This window comes from Rhea americana, unplaced genomic scaffold (assembly GCF_003343005.1).
Source record: "Rhea americana isolate MKP2758 unplaced genomic scaffold, rheAme1 scaffold_130, whole genome shotgun sequence".
In the NCBI taxonomy this organism is placed as follows: Eukaryota; Metazoa; Chordata; class Aves; order Rheiformes; family Rheidae; genus Rhea; species Rhea americana.
Window position 1 is genome coordinate 1,017,068 of NW_028185373.1, and position 21,233 is coordinate 1,038,300.

Sequence of the window (21,233 nt, forward strand, 5' to 3'; positions counted from 1 at the left end):
GTTTTCATCTTCGCYTTACCTGCAGTACAAATGGGAGACTAGAAGACTGAACTATCCTTGGCTTTCCCTGCAGGGAAAAAACAACAGCTCATGCACATGGGGCAAGAAATATTSAAGCAGTGACTTACAAAGTACCTCTAGGGCACAAAATTTCTTTGGGTTTCCTGGATTTACTGAGTCTTTGGGGACCTTGCTAAAGCCCTGCRTTAGCCCCTGCCCACTCCAGACCCTGCAGTAAGCTGCATGGCCAACTYTAGTCCCTTTCTAGGCAACTCCTTACAGAAAATTGGGAGCAACTTATGTATATTTTTGCTTAAATTTTATTATTTTGACTGGAAGCATTTTCTCAAAGTCCTGGGCAATGATAAAAATCTCTTTAAATATYCTTTTCAAGGAAAAACGCAATTTAGAGATGATCTGGCCAGTTAACCAACCACAGAGGTTTTCTAGTCAATGAAACCCCATCCTCTCCCTCTCTTGGGCTAGGAATGGTTGCCTGGGGGTGCTCAGCACCTTGACCAGCYTCTGTTTTGTCCCATTCCTAGAAGGGCTTCCGCCTGAAGGTGTCCCCAGAAACCCATGAGCTCCCTCCTCACTTTTGCTTTCTTTGTGGCCGCAGGGAAAAATGACACCCTTGGAGAGCTGATGACATCTTTGTGAGGAACCTGTCTGGGGAACTTCTTGCAGGATGAGCTATATCTTCTGAATGTGCTTTTTTGTCCCTTTGACCATCAGGGGAGCTGTGGCAGATTTTGGCACCTAACCTGTAGACACCAGGTCAGGTGTGATGAATCCTCCACTGTTTTTATTCAAAATACAGAAGGGCTGAAGTTTCTTTTTGGGAGACAGGTATCTCTTTCCTACCTGCTCCCTATCTTATGGGAAAGGCAAATTTTACACTGCCCCTTCCTCTCCTTGCGTGCTAGCACCTGGTTGAGTCAACCTTCACTTTTTTGGGAGGGGATTATTTTTCTATTCTATTGTCTAAAAACATTGTTGAAGTTCACTGCAAAGTCACTGCCTGATCCTTCCCTTCAGTTATGTCAGTGTTGCTCCAGCGAGGTAATGGGAGTTTCTGATGATTTGGGCTAATGTACAGAATCAGGCCTCAAATCAATCTGGTGGTATGGTACAAAGGGATTAAAAAGAGAGAGGGAAAGAGAGCAAGGGAAGAGCTGAAATGAAAGCAGTTTGAAAGAATCAAGAAACTGTTGTCACTGGGGAGCTATGTACTTTCTCCAGGGAGTTTTGCTACTAGATAATCTTTGAGATGGTGGAACGAGGTATTTAATTCTCTATTTAAATACAGGAAAAGAAAGAAGAAAGTAAAGAGCCAGCAAAAGGAAAAGGTGCCTTTTTTCTGGCAAAACAATCTACTTCTATAAAAAAAAMCCCAAAAATAAAGAAGTAGCTGTATCCTACTGATAATTATGCCTCCAGCAAACAGTCTTTTAAATTCAAATGGCTTTTTTTTCTTTTCTTTCTTTTTTTTTTTTTTGTGAGAAACTAGCACTTGGCCCTGAATTTTTTCCTTTCAACTTTATAACATTGTTTTTTCTGGATGCGTGTGTATATATATTTGTATTTACGTACATATATAAAACTGCTCTGTTTGGCTTTTAGTTGAATGTTTGTTTCTCAAGGAGAACTGTGCACTTGCCTGTGCAGATTAGTGGCCCCAACACGCAGAGAGCGTCAACAGGAGCTCCATGTTCTCAAATCAGCGGCGCTAGGATTGTGCCCCAAAACGCAAGCGTCTGCACTATTTTTCAGGATAATCGTATGGGCCTCAAGGAAGTTTCCAGGCTTTTTTTGTGCCGGGTGGTGTGTGGCTAGGAGCTCTGGGGCTGGAAACCTATGCAGGTCAACGAAGCACCACGCCAAAACTGCGGCAACATTTAATGCTCTGTGTGTGAGAAGTTTGACTCTTTAGATYGGGTGGGGGTTACAATTCCACAGCAGATTAACAGTCTATGCCATTGCAAACTCTATGCTGGTGGTGGATTTATTTTTTTAATCTAACCTAGATTTGGGCCTGCAAACTGCATTTTTGTATGAAAAGATAGAATTCAAATATTCAGGTATTCAAGSTAGGCATGTTAAGATTAAGGCATTTTTATGTCTGAGAAAAAAAAGAAAAAACATCTGAAAAGAATTTCTGTGGGGTTGAAAACAGAGTTTTGAATTGATATCTGGGCAAGATAGTATGCTGCCGATTTCTTTTGGTTCACTGTAACGATAATTCTGTTGCTATGATTTAGCTGCAAACTAAAAACCAATTTAGTTTCACTGTGCACGGACAGCGAAATGTACTTTTTAATGTGGATGCTACGAACGTGGGGAGGTTTGGGCTCCTCACCATTTTGAAAGATAAACCKTTTCATGCCTAGCCCCAGGTGCTTCCTTAACAGCGTTACCAAATTTATCAGAGCTATCTAGCAAAGTAATCCGCCGGCAAAGCCCCCCTCCCCATTTCCATCCTCTCCTCCCATACTTGGTTCTTACAAACCTACGGCCCTGATCCTGCCCTCGTGCCTGGCAATGCCCTAGCAGCAGAAATAATAGTTAGCGCTTGTGTGACCCTGAAGGGACATGCATGCGTGCTAGCACGCAACGCTACAATGATATCCTTTAGACTGCCTGCCTGTCAAAGTGCCTTGCAGCCAAGCAGACATTCAGCTTAATAAAATGGGAGTTAGACTTGTGTTAATCATTCAGGTTACCACGAAGCATTCCCACAAAGTCTGTAAATATTCACACATCGGTAGCATTGTCTCTTTAAAAGGATTAGCCTCTTTAATTAGATCTATCATGCCTTTTTACTAACGTTTCTTTAGAAGATACTGTAGTACAAGCACTGTACCASCGAAGATAAATTGCCTCCTTTGAGCGAGTGACATTTTGTCCATTGAGATGGGCCTTTTTCTTGGGTTGTTGTTTTGCCCCATGAAGCAGCCATTCAGGTACAGCAGTGCTGAGAGCGCCTTGTTAGAGCTCAGAAACTATTTGTGAGGCTGYGGCAGACTTGGACCTTTCCAACTGGCACCGAGGAGAAAGAGCCGCTTGTTTCCCCACTATCAGAAAAAAAGGGCTGGTGCAGGTGGTGATGCATCAGTAAAACGTTGTTGGAAGAAAAGCTTGCAGGTGCTGCCGCTGCAAATGGATGTGTACTTCCTGGGCCTAGCGCAAGCTAAAGAGCACTGCCAATACAAAACAGAACGGCACTGTTGCCTTWAGAGTGAATAAAAAAGATGTTTCAATGCTGTCGTCGGATCTGGATGGTTTGCCACGGAGGACAAAAAGTCTCCTGTAAAATTAGGCTTAAATAGTCCTATCTCACTTGTGCTCTGGGTGACCAGATTCAATTGTGCTGGTGTCCCCTATGCAGTATGATATCATAGCTTCAGAGGAAGGCTTTATTTAGAGGTCACATTAGTTTGTCCTGTGGATGTAATCATTTTTTGTGTCACGGACAATGTTTTACTGTGAAGATATGGGCCAGATGGCTCAGCCACTTGCAGTCCAGAGTTAAACAGGCTCTTTATTGTCGGCGAATAAACAGAACCTATTGTCTGCTGCTCATGAAACTCTAGTGTCCATCACTGTTTAAAGATGAAGTATTAAATTTTCGTGGCTTAGGGAAGAATATGTAGAACAATAAGTAAAAGGGGGGTGTGGGCTTCCAAAACATATCCTCATTGTCCGTTCTTTTGTCCCCTTGGTAAATATCTATGAGGTATTTTCAGGCATTCCCATTGTTCGATGTTGCTTAGCGCTCAGGTCCCGCTCGTCTTCTCCCCCCAGTCCAGGGGAGCGTTTTCGACCGCGACCGTGACCGCTGTGTGGCTGTGTGGGGACTCAGCCGGGCTTTTCCTACTGGGAGCCTTATATATGGGAAAGCGGCTGAGTGGTGTCTGGACAGGTAGATCATTTCCAGAGCTGTCTCTGGTCATTTATTGCTTTGTACCTCCAAAGGCTTCTCCTTCGCTGCGACTCTCCGTGAGCTGGTGACACACAGAACGCTGCCTGGCAAGCGATTAGAGAAAAAGAGATTTTCCTTAGGACCAAAGAGCTCAAATTCATTTTTTTCCTCGGGTTTTGCCCCCAGGGCCTGGCACGGTAATTCAGAGTTTTTCCCTAAAGAAAATGTAAATTTTCTGTTTAAACTCACCCCACCCATAGCTTTCTATGTTGCAAAGTCAGAAGTGTTTCTTTCCTCTCTTTAATTGCAACCAAAGCCAACCTTGACTGGCAAGGAGAAAGTCCCTGACAGGTTTGGGCTCAGTCCAGACCTTCTCAGAGAGTCTGTCAGCCAACTGTTTGACAGTATGCAAATGTATGCAAATGGGGGGACACTAGATGAACACCTGCAGAAAGTGTCCATCCCCACTCCCGCTATGCTCTACCTCCGCTGCAAGTAGGGCTTTGAGATGCTGCTTCGTCTCCCTCTGTCAGTTTATTATGCGTTTGTCAGCAGAACGTAGGGCTGCTAAAAACTGTACTCTTTGTCCTGACGGGCTGCAAAGCCCCATGTGGAACGGCGAGTGCCAGGAATGGTGCGATGGCTTCTGTCCAGCCCTTGTGAATCCTTCTTTCTGTCTTTAGGACCTTCGCTTCAGTAGCTGAACCCTTTTGGGGTTGCCCGTGTCAAGGAAGGCCTTCTGTTTTCCTGGGAGTAAAGACATCATATTGGTGGAGTCTCAGCAGAACAAAAAGGCTCTTTCTCGCTAGCAGCTGGAGCACAGGGCTGGTAGGGATTGTGCATGCACGGCATAAAACCGGCATCCGATTCAAACCGGTTAGGGAGGAAGCAGAGGCACCTTGAATAAAACAAAGTTTCTGGCCACGTGTCAGGTACCTAAGAGAAATGCTGGCTCCTGAACCCATCAGGTGCAGCTGTGGTGTCCTATGAGTCTCCGGGGAGCAGAGGGCCCTGGGGTCCAGGATAACCTCTGTGTGCATCCATGATGCTGTGTTTTGCTCCAGTAATTCTAGGCAGTGAGCAGGAGAGGGAGGGAGGTGTTTTGGAGTACTCTTTAAATGGAGAAGAGCTGCAAATTCTGGAAAGATCGGGACCATCAGCATCACTGTATTCCTGCCAAAGGCTGGACTTGCTGCAGTCATGATTTGAGCCTCGGCCTTCGGCTGCCTTGGGCAGATGGGACGGAGGTCTGAATCCAGGATCCTGAATCCTTGGATTTAAAAATCACTGGGTTTTGAGAACATGCCGATTGGATCAAAGATGTTGCATCTCATGCCAGCTTCTAGTCAAAGCAGGGGATATGAGTCCTGCCAAGTTCTGTGTGGCAGCTTTAGTTTTAGATTGCTAAACGTTTGAGCTAAGGGTGAATGGGTCATTTTTCCCAGTTAGACTTGAGGACCACATAAAGGCACGGCCTTTCCAGTTCCCAGAGAGCTCGCTGCTGAGACAGGGCCACAACTTGAAGCAGCTCTAGCTGCTKCAAGGGCAGCTTTCAGCCTGCGTTGGCAGATTCCTTTCTCTCATACAGAGTCTCAATTAAAAACCACTTGCTTGATGGTAACGGTGATGTGCCAGGCATCTTATGTATATCTAGCTTGATTACATGCAAGTACAAAAATATCAAGTCATAATACAGAGGTGCTGACCGTGTGTAAAGCTGTGGCTAAATGACACACTGTGCACCATGAGCCTGATGTCGTGCAATGGCCCTGGTTAAACCAGGGCTCCTGAGCTGCCCACACAGAGCTGTCCACAGAGGTGCGAGATCTGAGCTTTGCTCAGCTGCTTGCTCTGGGAAAACCCAAGCAGCACTGGACTTGAAACCCACACAATAAAATATAAGTGAATAGTTTATGCCAGCTCTTCCAGAACATCAGGCAGCCTAATGTCACTGAAGCCAGAGTTACATTGGGTTTTGAGGGTGAGAGGCCTGCCAAAAGATGAGAAACACCCTTCAAACTTACGACACCAGTGGCCTTAGAAGCGCAGCCAGGCTTTTGCTGAAAGCCAGCTGAATATTGCATAAACTTGGACTTAAAGCCGCTGGTAATTGTTCTTAGGGCTTCTTCTTTGGCTGGGGATGAGAGCAGGTAAGAGGTGGGCTGCTCTGTACAAGCTGAGCTGCTCAGTTTGCAGGGTGCCTGCCAGAGCTCCCCGGCGCCAGATTTTTTATCTGCCCCCGAGGAACGGGAGGCTCAGAGGGGCCTGCTCTGATTCTCAGTGTGCTGCCGTATCACATTGAAATCCGTTCACTCTTTCTCTGGAGGAAGAAAGTACATGCGCCTTCTTTTATGGTGATTTTTTTCTTCTTGCACTTTGGAGCCCAAGGTAGTTGCATTTAGCAGCTTTCATGTCCTTTCATCGCTGCTGCTTGCAGGGTTGTGGTCACTCAGGCAGCAGTAACTTTGAAAAAATGACCCGTCTACACCCAAACAATAACAGAATCCCCCTTTTTATGTTGGCAACGCCCACGGCTTTCTGTTCGCTTCAAGACTCCCCACGTAGACGCAACTGTTTGACCAGCCTTCCTCTGAACGACTTAATTAAGCAAAAGAAAAAGTGTCAGTTTCTGCCAGCCTCACGGAAACAGAACCGTGGGGGCAGAAAGGGTCTGCGGCCCTAACCCGCACGCCTGAATCGGCTCACCGAGGCAGCCCTCCGCTCCGCACCGCCGCCGCGAGTATTCGGGTGCTGGGCGCCTCGTCGTCACGTGCTGTTGGCGCGCACCCGCGCGCTCCGTCCCTCCACGCGCCGCTTGGGGCAGGAGGCRGGTGTCCCGGAGATTTTTAAGGGGTGTGAAAGCAGGGATCCCTTTTTCTTTCCCGTGTGCGGACGGGTGCAGGCTTCGAGCCTGCGGGAACACTGGAACAGGCTGCCCAGAGAGGTGGTGGAGTCTCCATCCTTGGAGATACCCAAAAGCTGGCTGGACAGGGTCCTGGGCAACCTGCTCTAGGTGACCCTGCTGGAGCAGGGGGGTTGGACTAGATGGTCTCCAGAGGTCCCTTCCAACCTCAGCCCTTCTATAATCCTGTGGCTGCTCGGTGAGCACCGGGCMGGTGCTCTGGCCGGGACGCCCCCTTCCCAGAGGATCTGTCCCAAGCAGCCAGCAGATTCTCATCCCCAGAGCGTCGCAGACCTCAGCTCGCACCGCGGGCGACAAGTTGCTCTTAGCCGAGGAGGGAGGCACGAAACAGAGCTGCCTTCCCGAGTTACGCTCTCTCCTTTGGCCTTCGTCTCCATTAAAAGTGTGTAAACTCATTTTAGGCTGCAGCTGCCCGGAGGCCGGGGCTGCTCCAGCTCCTGCGGAAATCAGTGCAGCGGTGCAGGTTGTGGCGGCTTACCACCCTGGCAAATAAAACTGACCTTTTTTTTTTCTTCCTTCTTCTTTTTGAGGGGGCGGGTTGCAGTCAAACACTATTTTTACCTGATTACGCAGCCGCGAATCGCAGAGGGGAGATTTTGCGGTTTGCACCGGTTTAGAGGGAGCCGCTGTTTTGTCTGAAGCCAGGGAGCTTGCTTGTGCGCGTYGTGCTGTGGCTTTTCGTCTTGCGACGAGCTCAAAGCGGAGGGGCGATGGCTCGACAGCAGGCCTGCGGTGAACGTGACACGACAACCGAGCCAATATTAAAGGGAAAAAGGAGTGAAAAATCCGTCTTGCAACCTCTGACTGTTCCATTCTTTCGCCACAACAGTACAGGAACCGCGGCCTTTATTGTGATTAATATCTGGGAAGCCTCTTAACAAGGCTCAGCTTGATAGGTGGCTCTTGTTGGACGAAATTTATGGCCTGGTACTTCCTCACTAAGACTTCCCACGTTGAATTGTTGAACATTACTGACCCTGGTGCCCAACACGAGGGGGTGGGGATTTACACAGATGTCTGGTAACTGTGGAAGGTGCAAAAATCCAGAAGAACAACCTGCATTACATCCATTGGAAGCGGCTGGGGAACAGAGGTCAGGGGGAGGCCCAAGCCAGTGTGTGAGCCTCAGTGTTTTGGTGCAGTTTGTTTTTTGATTAGTGCAGTTCATGACCGGGCCATCCCACCTGAATAACAATCAGCGTGAGTCACAGCGGGCCGGGAGAGGGCAGGGACGCCCGCGGCGCCGGGCATATGGAGCCAAGCGCTGGGAAGTGCAGAACCTTCCCAAACCCAGATGGTTCGACTTGACGCGTTTGGCAAGGCACCAGGAATAACCTATTACGATATGAAATCATCAGGATCTCATCTCCCTCCCCCCCCCCCCCCCCCCGGCTACTCCCAGGACTGTATTTACAGAAACGAAGCCATATGGGAAAGTGAGCGCCGCTGTGGATTAATGAACATGCTTGGCATGGAGATTCGCTGCTGCCTAATGATGCAGTCGTCGAAACACTAGTGCCTGCGCGTGGTTTTGTTGCTGGTGGTGGCGGTAGTTTGGGGTTTTGTTTTTGCTTTCATCTGACACTATATTTGCCTTTTCTTCACAAAGGAAAACGCAGCGGCCTCCTGCCACTGCAAGCAGATGGGAGGGCAACGCGGGGCCATTGGTGGCAAGAGGTTGCGAGCATCAGGAGCATCAGCCCCCCCGCGCGGGTGGAGGTACGGTGCCCAGGGAGCTGCACGGGGAAACGGGGCGCCTGCGCCCTCCTCGCTCTCCTTTCCCGTCCTTGCCAGGAAAAACCTCCCTCTTCGGTGGCTAGTTTCCATTAAAATGTTTAGCCTGGTTTCTTGGGGTGGATGGGTTAGTGGAGGCTGATGGGGCCTTGTGAGGTGCTAGAATAAGCAGCCACTGAAAGAGCCAGAGCGTCGCCCTTGGAGAAAAGTAAAACAAATGCCTGGGCTGCTGTTGTCCTGCTCAAGTTTGGGGAGAGTGGGGATGGCATCCTGGGTGTCCCGTCAGCCCCCAGGTGGGGGACGTGTCRCATCCCCGGGAGCCACCTCTGGGGTCAGGCTGAGGCTTCAGAATGCCTCCGCGGCCGCTGTGGAGCAAGACTCGGTCTGCTGCCAGCAGCCGGGACGACTTGCAGTGGGGGCACAGGGAGAAATCCCATGAGCAGTGGGAATTTTGGAAAGACCTTTAGTCTAAGGAAGAGGAGGGCTGCACTTAACCAAAAAAAGCAGCTCCAGGAAAGGTGGGAGTTTTAGCCAGGAGACCGCTTGTGTGGGCAGGGGAGGAAAGAAGAGGAAACATTGCTAAGAGCAAGACCGGGAAACYGCCGGTCTGCAAGCACCTTCTCCCGTCTCTGCCCAAGGGACACCACGTTCTCCGCTCCTCTTCTCTCGTTGCTCTGTGTTTTACAACTGAGCCTCTGAATACTAGCAACAGAGGAAACGTGGCCTGTGCATACCCTGTTTTGCATCGCGTGGAGTATCACGGTCCTTCAGGGTGGAGTAGAGCACGTATGTGGGATTCAGCGCCTCAGTATTTTGAGCATAATTGTTTCCCCCAAAGTGACCGAGCTCGTAATCCTGAGTCTCCAAGCTTGTAGGTTAAGTGACAAAGTGTTAGAAGAAATCATTTACGCAAATAGCTTGTACAATGTCCTTTGAACATCGTGCTCTAAATGTTTTCAGTCTCCTGAGTATTCATGGTGTTTTTCAAATAATTTGAAAGCGATTTCTTAATAAAGCTAAAACATCTCTTTTAACTTCTAAGTGCTGTTGTTTTTCTTTGCTCACATCTATATGTTCCATATCCTAGTGTCCTGCTCTCTCCTGCATATTCATGTTCTCGGGATAATTTAAAGGCATACTTGCATGTTTGACAGTGATAAATAAAACTCATCCATCATATATCAGAACCTCTGGGGAAAAACTAAATATCCCCAGTTTCAGTGCCGTTATTGTCTGCATGATTATGAACCTGATCCAAAGCTCGTTGAACTGGTAGAAATATTTAATGAGCAGGCAGAGTATTTATTCTTGGTTAAAAAGGAAGGAAACCCACATAACTTATTTTTGGCAGACAGTGCCAGTGTCTTATTACAGACAGGGAGACATTGCAAATCCTGGTCTTGCTAACTGAGCATCGTGGTTTCTCCTGGTTGCGACCTCAGGATTCCTGGAGCTTCTGCTCCCTGTCGCAGGTGGCTCGGTGGGGGATTGGGGGTTGCTCTGTCTGGCTGTGTGACAGGGCATCCCGCGCTCGCCGTGGCGTGGCAGGCTGCGCGGGGAGGCTCTTGCCGGGCTGCGCAGCCTGAAACACAGGGCCTTGCTCGCTGCCGCCGTTTGTTTGGGGAGAGGGGAGGCACCCGTTTGGGATGGAGAAGGTTTTTATGGGCCTGTTTTCCCAGCCRCCAAAAGCACCCCAGCAACAAATTGCACCAAGGGGACAAGGGGGCCTCTAAATCTAGCTGGTGGCTCCATGCCTATGATGCTGGGATGCTTTTTACTCTCTAGCCTTCCTCACATCCCAGTTTGGCTACGGACCCACCTGCCACTCGGATCGAAGGAGAGGAAGAAAGTACGCAGGCCAGGGGCCGACATGAAGCAATGCCAGGAGCTGTGGGGGAGGAAACATGGGGCAGGATTTAACTCACCTAATTCTCCCCAGGTCCCCTGCGTTTCCTTGTGCTGCCTTAAGAAAGCAGTATGGAAAGGTGGGCGTCTCTGTCGCTCTTGGGAGCATAGGATGAGGAGTTTGGAGCAGAAGGGCAAGTTTTGGACAGCTAAAAGGAGATGTGGTGCCTCCCCACCCTYGTGACCCTCTGGAGGAAGATGATACATAGGAAGGAGACCTGGCTGTGGGGAGAAGGGGCCCCAGCAGCGGGCAAGGAGCGGGAAGTGGTGCTGGGCAGGTTTTTCACCGTGCGTTTCCCGGTGAGCAGCCGGAGGGCAGGTACAGCCGCGGGAGCCGCGCGGTGAGATCGCAACCCCCCTGCTACGAGGAAATTCAGAACTGACCGGGGAAAAAAAAAACGCAACGCCCTGACCTCCCGCCGGGGGCCACGGGGAGGGGGCCGCGCAGAGGATGCCCTGGCTGCCCTGCCGCCCGCTGCAGAGCCAGTTGCTATAGCTGTGACATTCCCCCCGCAGTTGCCTGAGAAACGTGCCCAAGCCCCTCGCCGGCACCCCCTGCTCTCGGCGTCCCCCCGCCGGTACTTGAGATGCTTTACGCACTGATCCCAGTGTCCGAAGGCGCAGGCGGGGGTTAAGACCCCGTCCCGTGGCCTGTGCTACTTAGCGGGATCCCTCTTCAGCGCTCTCACCCGAAGCGGGAGGTGATCGTGCTTCGTGACCTGGCACGCCGGCACTTCAGGCTTTTGTCCGGGGAAATTGGCCTTCCTCTTTTTGATGTGAGAGGATTTGGGCTGCGGGCTGTCAGAGCCATCGGCCCGCCAAGGTTAAGGGAGCAAGGGGAAAAAGCTGTTTCTCCGTGAGCGGCAGCAGGTCTGAAATATCTCCCTTCCGTTCAAAGGGAGGTTCCCGTCCCTGGTCTCTGCAGCGCTAACCCGGCCCCGCAGCAGGAAGACATGTAGCTGGGCTCCTCGCCACGTCCGGCGGGTGCCGGGGGAAAAGCCAAACCGCTCCCTTCGTTTGCCACGCAGAACTGTAGACTTAATTTTCCCCTTTTCTATATATCCTGGGTAAATTTTATCGGGGAGGCGGAAGTGAGGAGGGCGAGGGATTTTAGGCCTTCTCTCCTAGAGAGTTTGCTTTAATGGAGGTAGTGTCTGGGCTGTCCTCTGGTCTCTGAGCAATGAGCTCCACTGTGGGGAAGCTGACTTTCATTTCTCTGTTGCTCTATATGCATTGATGGCCAGAGGTATGTGCTGGATGTGGTGTGGTGGTTGGTGATCAGTGGGACCAGGTGGGATGCAGGCGTCCAAAGATGCTGAGAAACTCCCAGAAAGAATTTAAAAATGAAGCCAGTGGGAATTGGGCACCATAAAAACAGCTAAGTGAATCCTGGTGTCTCCAGGAACCTCTTAAAAGGTTTGCCCCAGTTCTCCTGCTCCACAGAGCACATTGCCCACCACTAAGCCCAAAGCATGGCAGGGGCAGTGCGGTGTGCCATGGGGCCTCCTTCGCCTGCTCAGCATGGGGGACCGGCTCTGGCACAGCAGTTTCTCAGGATGTTGACACTTTGAGTGGTATTGCCTTGCTGTGCAGTGGCCTGGGGCTCGCTGGTGACACCTTCTTGAAATGACCAAGGACTACTGCAGCTTGACTTCTCCCTTGAGGAAGGAGGCTGCTTTCTTACTAGAGGGTGATGGACATACGTACTTCTCCCACCATCCTCAGCTCACCTCCTGGGGGTTAGAGATGAACGAGGTTGTACTCGCTGCCCACAGCTGGCTGGAAAATACAAATGTTTCTGAAACACTTTCTCCCTCCTTGTCCGTGTTATGTTCCCTCTTATAGATGGTCTTTGAAGGTTTTTGTCAGTTGCATTGCCAGCTCTTGCACAACAGGGTCTGGGGACATTGAGTGCGGGCCATGCAGCAGGGAGTGAGGGAGGAGCTGAGTGGCCCAACCCCTGGGATGTGCCCAGAAACACGTGGGCCTTGGTGCAGAAGACTTGAGGGGAGCTGCCCTAAGAAGACTGATCACAGCCACAGTTATCAGGTCCTTGCTCGTCTGTGTCACTAATATTGCTCGGATCCATCAGCAAGAAATGCCTGTGCTTTGCCAAATGTGAGCCTGGGGCCAGGCTGGGACAGAGCTGAGATGCTGGAGGAAACGATGTGCTGCTGGAAGGGATTTTCTCCAGTACTCTCATGATGCTCCCAGGAAAGGGAGAGCTGTGGTCTCTATCCAAGGTTTTTGAGGAGGAGCTGAACTCTGGGCTGGGTGCTGTGAAGCTGGTCTTGGATGCTCTGTGTTGAAGGAACAGCCTGCTGGAGGGGCCTTTGAAGTTTCTAAGTGTCTTTCTGCAGATTTGTCCAATATGAGGTTCATTCGGGCTCTGGCTGTGATGCTGCTTCTTTCCCTGTGAGCTGGGGCTGTGCCGGGCTGACTTGGAGCACCAGCATTTTGGATGTGGGGGGTATCTCATTACCAGTGACACTTTCACTCAGCATGACTCAATTGCTCCTAATCATTTTTCTTTATTTCTTTTCTACTGAGGGTGTTGTGAATACCTTATGCTAACCTGATGCAACTTTGAAGAGCTGTTTCTGCTCCAGTCATTTACTCCCATGTTCAGTGTCTATTTGTGCCTCATGCAATAGCAGTTGCAACAACACTATTGCTCTGTAACCCAGTTGCAAGGTAGTTTCAGAATGCATAGGTAGGATTATACCCACATTTCAGGTTCAGGTCAGAGCATGGGCACACAGCTACAGTGAAATAAGCTGCAGCATGTTAACTCCATGGCAGTAACTGTGCAAGTCCTCACTCCAAGACAGAAGCCGGGCACCTTACTTTTTAGTATGAGTTGTAATGCATCCAAGTGCAGCATGCCCGACATGCTGTGACCAACAGGGAAAGGAATCTGTGCAAAACCATCAAAAGCAAGCATGATTGCAACATGAAAGGTCAAAGCCAGGTACTGACAACTGCATTTGCTCCTCTTGATCTCCATCCCAGGAGAGGGGTGAGTGATGAATTCAGCGTGGACGGGCAGGGAAGTCACCTCTGGCTAGCCAGACCAGCAAGGCCTGCTGCTCTCAGCTGGCTTGGTGGCAGAGGGGGGCAGGAAATCCATGGTCCGTGAAGTGCGGACCTGCACATCCTTCTTGGTGTGCATGCTGCTAAGGGCCTGAGCCCCCCRGCTACCTGCCGCCTGCTCCTGGTGCCTGCTCCCTGGTAGCAGGAGGTCTGGACGTCTGAGCTGGAGGGACACTGGGACTGCAGGCACCGGTGACCAAAAGGAGTGGTGAGCAGCACTCGGGGGGAACTGTATCACCCATGCCTTTCATCAGCTGCATTTGAAAAAGAAACTGGATGCAGCAAGATAGTGTAGACCTAGAGCTGGACTCCTCCAAGGAGGAAAGAAGGGAAAGTGCACAACATGTCAGGTGTCCTGTTCAGACCTGCAGTGTGTGATACCTCTGTGGGCAGACGAAAATCAGTAGGTCAGGACAGCAGCTTTCTGTTGCTATCTGATTACAGCCATTCTGTTCTTGTTGACCCTTTTCTGTGTTTTTTTTTTATTTGAAAGAATTTAAAAGTACAGCTTCCATGAATAAATATAACTCTTAGCTCCATCTTATTAGCTAAAAGCAATTTAGGGATAAATACAGTGAATGTTAACAAAAAGCAAAGAATAGAAAATTGTTTAAGTGGCCAAAGAAACTTTATCCTATTGTAATGCAAGCCAAGCTATGCCAGCTATATGTAAATGTATGCAGTAGTCTCTGTGCATGTGTCCACTTTGAAGTTGCCATCTGAATTTAATTCTGCCTTTGTGATTAAATCAGGCCATTACGTTTAATCTCACTTAATAGTAAGAAACGCTCTTTGTTGTTTTCTATAGGCAACATATTCTGCCCCTAACATATACAGCTTGGCATTCACACTTTACTATTAATCCCCGATGGCTGATAATTGCTTCATCTCCAAGTTCTCTGTCCAATTCACAAGGGAACTGATTGCAACTATTCTTCCCCTATACATTAATGCACTGTTTTGGTCTTACTTCTTTGGCTCAGTGAACCCTATCAAGCTGTCCACATTTTCTGGGCATGTGGGCGTATTGTAAGATGTTAAATTAAATTCTGTGCTGACCCCCTAAACACCAGAATCTATTAGCACTGCAACTTAGCTGATTGACAAGTGGGGCTACTTTTCCACTCAAAAACCTGAAATAAAAAACAGCCTAAATAAGGCTGAATATTTTGTTTCAAGTGAAAGTCTGAGGTCTTCTGCCTGCTGTCTTTCTACTTACATTTTCATTACTGCAGCAGGATCAATTGTGTTATTACCGTAGTGTTGTTTCCTTGATCTTGCATATGTCATTTGTGAAATTTCTCTGGAAAAAGACCAAGTATCCAGAACATGTCTTTACACTTGAATCTGGAAGCCCATACAGATTTTTTTCTTAAAGTATAATCAGTTAAGAGACCTGTGTTTTTTGATTTTCTTTCTTTTTTTTCCTTCCCAGAAGAAGTTCCTAATTCATAGTTATTGAATTATACCCAAGGAGCCTGCCGTTATTTTGCCAGAAATGTGAAAAAGTCTGTGCAGATTCCTGCAGGGAGACCAATTCAAACAGACACTCAAATTCCCCAGGGACAACTACCAGCCGTTTTGAAATATGTTTTTCTAACACCCTGTTTGTTTTTTTCTATCCTTTACCAAAAGCTTGCATTTAAACAGACACTTGGGTTTTTCCACTGCAGAAGAAATAGGCTGAGGTAGTGAAAAACACAACTAAACAGGGTCTTACTAGTTCCCGCCATCAGCAGTATTATGATATGATACCTTCCGGAGCCACTGCACAGGGACAGCAGCTGCGTGCTGTCAGATGAGCGGTTGTGTCACAAGCTATTTACCTTTGGAAGTGTTGCACTAGTAGCCAGTGTTACTTCACCATGATTTGTTCTCATTGTGCTGACAGTGTAAATATCGCTTTTCTTAACTTGTCGTTGGAGGTTTGGAAAGTGCTGATTTGAGGCATGCTGCAATCCTGAAAGGGAAGAGATGAGACAGTGAAAGGGTGAGGAAAGGGATGGGTGTTCACACACACAATGAGAAAATCCAAAGTTTCATAGCAACTTTTTTTTTTTTTTTTTTTTTTTTTTTTTTTTTTTAAGCGCACAGGTATGGAAAGGCTAAACCCCATCACGCTTCACAGCCGAAGTTAGCTGCTAACCAGTGTGAGTTTGGAGGAAATGGCCATGGCTCCTCATTTGTAGTCACAGAATCATACAAAAATTAAGGTGGGAGGAGATGCTAACTAACTGTGAAGCTAGATCAGGTTGCTCGGGGCTTTGGCAAACTTTGTCTGTTGCCTCTTGTCCCTTCACTGGGCACCTCTGAGGTGAGTCTGGCTCTGTCTTCTCTATAACTCCATCTAAGTAGCAGGAGACCACTATGAGATCTCTCCTTAGCCTTCCCTCCTCTAGGCTAAGCAAAGCCATTTTTCAATCCCATAATTAATATTAATAGTCTCTCTGGCCCTATTAAGCATCAAGCATTGGATGAACGACTTCACAACAGAGCCAAGTAGCTGTAATGTTTAGGTGGCTTGTTTAGGTGACACAGGCTTGTCTCTTCTATACCATGCATGGCCACCTTGCCTCAAATGAGATATCCTCATTCCTCAGTGAAGTCATTTCTTCACTGGGGCAAATGACGTCACTGAATTTGAGTGAAGTGGAAGTTATAGTGATGGGCACACAAAAATGCACAGAAAATTTTACCACCCCAGTGAAATGACCTTGTTTTTGTATCTACATTCATGGCTGGAGCTGTGGAGCCTCCACAGACTCCTCACACCTACATTTCCTAACTTAAACATAGGGCTGGCTATGGGATATTTTCCTGACCTGGCAGATGCCAGATCCAGCTTTCAGTACCCTGGGGTGGTCCACAGCAGTGTGATCCACAAAGTGGAAAGTCATCAGCTGGTGTTGACCTATTCTGAAGACTGCCTCACATCTTCCGCAAAGCCAACTAATGTGTCCTCTGCTCTCTAAACAGGCTTCTCTGAATCTCCTGTGCCAAGCATGAGGCCTTGCCCTTTATCTTCAAGCTCAGGATATCTGAAAACTTGCTTACTGCTTCAGCACAAAGTTTATAAATTATGGTTTCATCTGTCATGACTTATGGATGATTCTTCTATGCTGGGACATTTTTCCACGCAGGCAACAGAGCTATCTCAGAGGCCAGGCTGAAACTGGCACCACTCTGTGGTGCTCAGATTTGTCTCAGATCTTCCCCTTCTCTGTGCCAGATGAAAGATGACATCTTTTCTTAATTTGCCTTCTCCACTACTGATACAGAGGAATAGGTATACGCGGGAGATATTCCACCAGGCAGCCCTGTGGAGTTTCCTGCATAAATTACCTCAAGAAGTTGACCCAGAGCAGTATTATTGGATTTTACTGTAAAACCACTGAAAGAAAACAGAAAGTTATTTTTGTCATATTAATATTAAAGTCACTTGAAAAACATCACTATGAGACACAGTTAACAAAAAGTCAGAAACATAATACATTTGCACAAATAAATATATCAGGCTTTAAGTGTTACCTAGAGTTAAAAATCTGCTTGCACTAATCTGTGATCATTCTATAATCAGCTCATCATAGAGGAATAATGTTAGCAGACAAAATTCACATAGCTAAGTGTAAAAGTTTTATATAATCTCCTTCCATACATCTAAAAATCTTGAGCAGTAGGATATAATATGAGCCTCATCTTTTTATATGTTACCTTCTTTTTGCCTAATTTCTAAGCCTTCAGTTCAGAATTAGACACTTTTCCTCACTTCAGATACGTGTTTCTTCCCATTTTGTTGTTTGTTCAGGGTGGCTGTGGTGAGATTGATGTTGAGTGATTGGACTGAAATCAGTGATGTGATTTATTAGCCACTTGTAGAAAGGACAAAGCCAGTGTAACCAGGAAGACGATAAATTTTTTCTATGTCAAAAGAAGAGTGGGTTTTTTTGGTTTTTTTTGGTTTTTTTTCTAAATGCAGATGCAGCTCCGAAAGTTGTGGCGTGCATTTCTGCAACAGTCTCACAGAATCTCCTATGATTCCTGCAGTTTAGACTAAGCTACCTACTGTATTTCCATAAACATGAGCACACATATGCTCTGGAGCTGAATAATTTATTCAGAGTGAACCTTCCCACTGATTTTCAATAGCTGACTCCAAATCAGTGTCTCTCAAATGTGGCACAGATGCTTTTTATTTTTATCCTATTTCAGCCACGTCTTTTGCTGGTACTTAAGTGGCTCCTGTGAGGCATTTTAATTAATTAATTTACATTGCTCAGTTGCCTCACACTAGCTACAACAAAAGTCACTGTATTTACCTTGTAAACCAATCATGTCCCACTGCATGCTATAGTTTTGCTATAGGCAAGTAAATGGCTATATGGTGGCTGCAGACTCTGCTCTTGAAAGAGGAATCTGATTTAGCAAGAGTTAAGGGTTTTGTCATGGTGGTTTCCAAGGGCCACTCTAAGGAAAAATGGTAGGGAATGAGATTAATGGCCTAATTAAGGAAACAGGAGAAAAAACCTAGTTTCGCCTTAGAAGTGGTTCCTATTGCAATGAACACTTTGGAACTGCTACAGCCCCAAAATGTTGAATGCTGTTTAATCAATCTTATTGAATTATCTCTCAATCCAAACACCTATATAACTTCATTACCAACTTCTCTGAGCAGTAGACTTACTCATGTTTCTTTAGACCAAACAGAGCATCTGTCAGATGAGGAGTTGATGAATTAGAGTTGGAAGGACTGGCCTGAGTTTCAAGTTGCTTGTTCACTTTCCATTGTAAATTACCCAGACTAAACTTCCACCAAAAAAAGCAATGTGAATGCCAGTGAATTGATAGACACCCATAGAAAATGGATGTTGAGGTTTATTTTGAAAACAGTAACAAAAAGTTGTTCGACATGCTCTTCAATTAAAAGAGCTTGCAATGAAGCATGGACCTAGCAGCTCAAACAGCAGTATGTTCAAATGACTTAAAAATTAACCATGTTTAGTCCCTTTGTGCTTAAAGATTAATTTTATTCTTGAAGTTCACTGGAGGGCTGCCCAGCAGCTGCTTTGGATATGTTCTTCATGTGACGCAGGGGCTTGCTGGCATTGCTTTGCTCCACTCACCCGTCCCCATGGGTGAGTGACGGGTGTCTGAAACAGGGAGCTTGGTTGCCTGGCATGTTGGGTATGTGTGTGCCTACCTTTGGGAGGCCGAGGCAATGCTGATTTTGCCCTGTGTACCTGGAGAACTGGTACGAAGTACCCACTGAAGCGCTGCAGAAACTTGCTCTGTGTGGTGTGGGTAAGAGGTGGGGATAGCTAGCTGTATATTACGCTGCTAATTTACCAAAGGAAGAAATCAGTGATATTTTTCTTCATTTGTTTTGACTACATAAAGGACCTTTAAATTGGGCAGAAAAGCTTGATAGATGATATGCAGCCGGTTGTAAATGCCTGTACATTGGCCCTATTCTTTAAGCAGAGGGATGAGAGACTAGTCTCAATGGCATGTAGCTCACAGGGAGATGTTGCTAGCCCCCCACTGAAAAATAAGGCTTGCTAGAAGCTTCTCAAAAACGTGCTGAGAGCTGAATAGCCTGGACATGTGTGTCCAAAGGTGGAAGTGAGTACAACAGTGGCTTATGGCATGAGGGCTGAAGGTTGTCTTTCCAAGCTTGACCAGGATCCCTCTTCTTGCGTGGCTACTGAGCACAGAGCTGGAAGAAATGCAGCATAACATGGGAACTGAATGAGCACCGTGCTGGCCATCCACAAGCCCCATGCAGTTAAGAAGAGGCGAAGATTTGCTGCAAGAAAAGAGGCTAGTGCTGATGACTTGTGCTCTGCACATCACAAGGGGAGAAAAGCTCCATTTATGTTTCTGAACAGTGGGAGGAAGCTGTATTTTAAAGACAAGAATGAATGAAGGAGGAATTATTTTCCCCAGATTGCTAATAAATGGTTTCCCCAAGTGTGGTCTGTGAAATTTGAGGTGGTCACTATTTCCAGTGGTACGCTTCCACTAAAAGGGCATCTTCTGGTAGGAAAGTGCTAGCAGGACCTGTACTTTAATGAGCTGTTGCTACGAGTTAGGAAAATAAAGTCCTTTCTGATTGTAATACACCAGCATTTTTTCATCTTAAAATCTTCCTTGGAGGCAGTACCTGTGGGCCAGACAGTCGTTCTGACCCAGAAACCAGGTGGAGAGTGAAGCTACTGAGTCCTTATGGAGAAACACAGACAGGCTTCAAGAGCATTATTGCCCACCTCTGCAGGAAGCTGCATAGTAAAAATGCATGATCCAGTCTGATGCAGTTGGTCCATGTTTTGCATTTTGAGAAAACAGTGGTGTCCAGGTCCAATGTCAACATCCAAGTCCCGCTCAGGTGAGTCTGTAGGAAAAGAACCAGTAAGTTTTAGAAAAATCTGCTTGTACCTCAGTTTTTGCTAGCAGGGCTTCAAGTTAGCTACAGGCAAGCTATGAGGGAAGTGGAGAGCAGCTCTTTGGAAGCCAAATTTTACAGCCTAGCCTTCCTGTTTCCTTGAACCATGAGATGAGGCATCTCATTACATTTTCTTCACAGGGAAAAGCTTCAGCACTCACAGCAACAACGCAACTTGCATTTACAGCAGTTCTATGGGCAAAAATGAAATTTTCTTCCAAAAACTGCAAAGGGAAGAGACAGAGTTGGAAAGCAAATTTAGAAAGCATGAACCCTGTGTTCCAGTTTCAGCCCTATGCCAGTCTCCTCTGAAAACCAGACCAAGATATTTCACGTCCTCTGTAGGTGCTTCTTCTCACTCACCCCCACATTTGTAAAAATATAGGAAAGAAAAGTTACACTGACTTTGAAATCCCCGAGTAGGAAATATTATGTAGCAATTTCATGTTGCTGCTATTCTTATCAACAAATGTGCTTACAATATTTTGGTACCAAAAAAGATTTGATAATGCCATCACGAAAGTAGAGCAGTGAGAACTGTAACAAATAGCATCTGTCAATGCAAAAATTGCTGTAGGACGGCCTTAGTGGGAACAGGATGGCAAGAAAACGGCTTCTAGTAAGTCTGGTTTTAAAGAGCAGCCTTTTCATTTTACGTTCAGAAGCTGCGATCCTGGAGTCTTTTACTCCTATTGCAGCAAAAGCCTCAAGATCGACTTCAAAGACTTTTATTCCTAGAAGGACGTTAATGTGTGCACTGCTCTGAAAGCACATGGAGCTTTCCGCGCACCCGGTGATGTCCTGCCTGTATCAATAGTGCCAGGAAGCAATTCCAGGCAGGCAGTGAATGCCTGGCAGTCCTTTCACTGTCGCTGTTAAAGCTGTCCAACCTGCATCGCAGATCCTGCCACCACCCAAGTTGTACAATAACCATCTGGACTACTCTTTACGTCTAATTCACCACATTGGACAAAGTTACTGTTTCCTTTTTCATAAGCGCTGGCCACTGCAATAGCGGGGATGGCGCACTGATTTATTTTTGTTTCCAAGCTGTTCTTGGAGGATATGTCCTTTCCGTCTGGGACTCCAGGACTATCTTTATCCTTACAGATTCAAATGCAAAACACCACCCCGCTCTCCCTGCCACTTTTCTCTTGGAGTTTGCACTGAAGTTGTCTGCATGTTTTATCTGTTGAGTGCTAAAGCTAGCTGCACGA

General features: G+C 47.2%; 1 long non-coding RNA gene across 1 annotated transcript in view; it reads left to right on the forward strand.

The window, feature by feature from the left end:
• Positions 1-17,264, forward strand: part of LOC146599888 (uncharacterized) — a 43,366-nt gene extending 26,102 nt beyond the window's left edge. The window contains exon 7 of the long non-coding RNA XR_014894898.1: positions 16,554-17,264. This is a non-coding gene — a long non-coding RNA (uncharacterized LOC146599888). The remainder of the gene's footprint in view (positions 1-16,553) is intronic.
• The last annotated feature ends 3,969 nt before the right edge of the window (positions 17,265-21,233 follow it).